We start from the raw sequence: 3550 nt of genomic DNA, 5'->3' as shown, positions 1-3550 counted from the left end.
CAGCCTGAAAAGCATAAGCCCAGCCCGGACGTCCAGGAGAATTGCGTTGCTGTGCCGGGGACCTGATGACCAAGAAGGCTCCCGTAGAAGCCTGTGATCTGGCCACATGATCCAGGAAGCATGAAGCCGGAAAAATGGCTATCATACAGTCTGGATTCAGCATCGACGAGTGAGGTCATCACTGCAAAATTCGAGAACCCGGTTCTGAGTCCAGCAGAGGGGGTGCTCACCGAGGACCTACCCAAGAAAAGGACAGAAACACACAGGTCCCGGAAACACTTCAAAGAAGGCTAGCAGACTGATTCACACAACCACCAGTGCATTTTATATATTCAAAATGGATCGTACTCACCCACCATGGTTCCCGCACAGGAGCCCCATTCAAGAAGCGAAGTCCGAAGTAGCCTCTAGTATGGACCATCAGTAAGGTGGTTACTACGTAAGACACAGAACCAACCTAAAACATCATATGTCCAGCATAGGAGACTGCAATGCAGGCGCAGGAGGTTCCTACCTAACCTCGGTCAGGTGGAGATGATGGTGGTTACAGGGGAATTATTAAGGGGAAGAAAAGGGCAGATGTTAAACCCCCCGAGGAAGATGAGTAGATGTTCAGGTATCACTCTGGTCCAGATGAGAGTGTTGGGAGCCTCATCTGGATCACCTCTCTCAGGTCTTGCCTACCTCCCTTTGATGGTGGGGGAGGAGCGCGAGCTGCGACACTAGCCTTCTGTGTCCGTCTCTGATCCTCAGACCGAGACGGGCTAGGACCCCTGTGTTATTCCGGCTCAAACCTGGACCTTCGTGGAATGAAGGTTTTGAAGGCCACTGAGCACGCCTTCGCCTCCCTGAACTTCTCAACCACCGTCTCGATGGAGGTACCAAAAAGTTCGGAAGGCGAAACCGGAGCATCGAGGAGAAAGCCCCTCTCTTTCTTCCCGATATCTGCCAGGTTCACCCACAGATGTCTCTCCATTACTCCCAGAGATCTGCCCATAGAGGTGACCTGCTTAGTAGCACAGAGAGCAAGATCCGTGGTGCGGCACAACTCAGCTACCTCATCAGGAGAAAGGCCTTCCCCTTTATCCAGGTCTTTCAGTAGATCAGCCTGATATGCCTGAAGCACCGCCATCGTGTGCAACAAAGCGACAGCCTGACCTGCTGCTGCGTATGCCCTGCCATTTAAGCAAGATGTATCCTGAAGGGGCTTAGATGGCAAGGAGGGAGTTTTGAGAGAGGATGTCTCACTCATAGAGAGATAGCTAGCCAACGTCTCTTCTACAGGGGGTATCTTCTCATAGCTGCTTTCGCGCATCCCTTTGATGTTGGCATAACTCGTATCCTGGAACTGATGGATGCATGAATAAAACGGCCGTATGGAGATCAGGAAGAAAAGGAAGGCTCAGCTGAGCTGGGGGGGCTATGGTCAGACAGATAACGCTCGTCGAGACGACCTCGCGGCGCCACCTTCCTGGCCCGCTTCCACGGCAAGTCAAGCCTCGCCGTGGTGCGATCCATAACCTCCAGTAGCTCATCATAGGCAGGGCAGGAGGGCTCATCATAGGGAGGGCTCAGCCTCAACTTCTTCACCCTCCTCAGACATCTCCTGCTCTTCCTGGGCCAAACTCAGCAGAGCACTGGCTGCTGGATCAGATGATGTTAGGGAAATTACATCATCATCCTCCAGCGGCTCACCCTCGTCTGCGAGGCGAGATGGAAAGCCCCTCCTTAAACTCATCGGCCAGATCCGCCTGCGATCCGCCTACGATCCCCACGACCTCATTTTCCTCCATGCCTATTTATACTATAGTCGCACCGGTAGTGATGTCATAGGCTGTCGCCGGCCAACATGTTGTTGGTGTTTTTTTAATGTATGCTTCAGACATGGGTCACATCGAGGCGTTCCCCATAGCGACCCCTAGAGGACGCAGTTCGAAGTTCCCTTGAAAGGGAATCAGTTGTCCCGTTACCACATATGTAATATTTAATCTTATTAATCATAAAAAAAATTCTTCTTTATGGCCTTAAAACTTTGTTGAGCAAAATTATTTTGTCTTCTATAAATGTATATTTATCCATTATGAGAAGCTTTTGGGAGTTATTGCTTCCTTTGATATGCTGTATCATGCACTTTGTATAAAAGGCCCTAGTGGATTACACTTCTGAGAGCTGTGAGTGGTCACGTTTATTGAGCCCAGCAGCGCTCCTTACGGATTCACAACTATCTTTCCATCCTTATATCTGTCAGAGCTGGAGACCACCCTATCTCCCCTCCCCACCTCCGATAATGCATGTCACTTCTAATCTGTATCATACATAGGTTCTGACAGCGCAAAATGACACATCATTAGCATTCAGCTGTGCGTACAGAGAGTGGAAAGCTTGGCAGGTGTGACTTTTTTGTTGAACATGACAGTCATATGGGATTATAAATCACATGGGAATAGCATTAATGCTGTTATGAGACCCATGAATTCTTACAGAAAGCACATCTCTATTGGGGAAGCAAGCTGTTAATGTATCATTGAAAGGTATGTAGTGTGAAGCTGTGCAGAAAGCTAATGGACAACATCTTAATAAGTGAGGCTAGAGTCAGGCTCGTGCTCTCATGGGCGATTTGGAATAACTCTTCTGCAAAGAGCCAGCATGAAAAGTGATGGCTGCACAGAGAAGAATTTAAAGAGAATCATTTCATTAAATTAAATTAGATTTAAATTAACGATCTGGCAGTGTCTGTCACATGATTTTGTTTCTCAGTTGATAGATACATGGAACAGCGACTGACAGTAAAAGTATGAATCAGGCTTTGACTTTCTGGTTCTAATCCACATTATTGTAATTTTTATTTTAATAAACCAAAATTACAGCTGCATATCAGTGCATGTATTAGCAATGAGAGCATATTTATCTGTTTGCATTTTGATCTGTTGTGATTTTACTAGAACAGAAAGCTGTAGAAAAGCTATACATGCAATGAAAGAACACAGCATAACATTAAAGGTCGCCGTGATTTTGCCAAGTAAGACATGTTCCTGGATCAACATCTTTTGTTGATCCTGGATCAACATTACTGTCCAAAAATAGGTTTGAGCTTTATTGACAGAATCATGCCATCTAAGTGTCACGAATTCGGTCCATGGACTTCCATTTATTCACCACCAGAGGTCACCCTTTCCATTACATTGACTCTCGCATTACACAAACTGTTGCATAGCACCCCGGACTACATATCCCATCATTCTTTGCACGGTTTGCACACTGCCCTGATTGCACTCATTGCACACAGCTGTTTCTAATCACCTCACTCACTATATAACACCCACTCTAACCACCTTTCTCTGCTGAGTATTGTTTAGCCTGTACCCCTTTCCGAGTCTCCTTGGTTTCCTTGTTTTGCCTTGCCTTGCCTTGCCTGTTTTTGCAGTTTTTGATCTTTGCCTGTTTTCTTGGATTTCTCCCTCTCGTCTCGCCCCTGTGATTCTGTCTGCTTATCGGTGACCTACGCTAGCCCTGGGACTATTCTTGTGTTTTGCCCGCCATATACCTGTTT

The sequence above is a fragment of the Sinocyclocheilus grahami genome, unplaced genomic scaffold, assembly GCF_001515645.1.
Source record: "Sinocyclocheilus grahami isolate Dianchi unplaced genomic scaffold, SAMN03320097.WGS_v1.1 scaffold1537.1, whole genome shotgun sequence".
Classification (NCBI taxonomy): Eukaryota; Metazoa; Chordata; class Actinopteri; order Cypriniformes; family Cyprinidae; genus Sinocyclocheilus; species Sinocyclocheilus grahami.
This window is presented reverse-complemented; position numbering follows the sequence as displayed.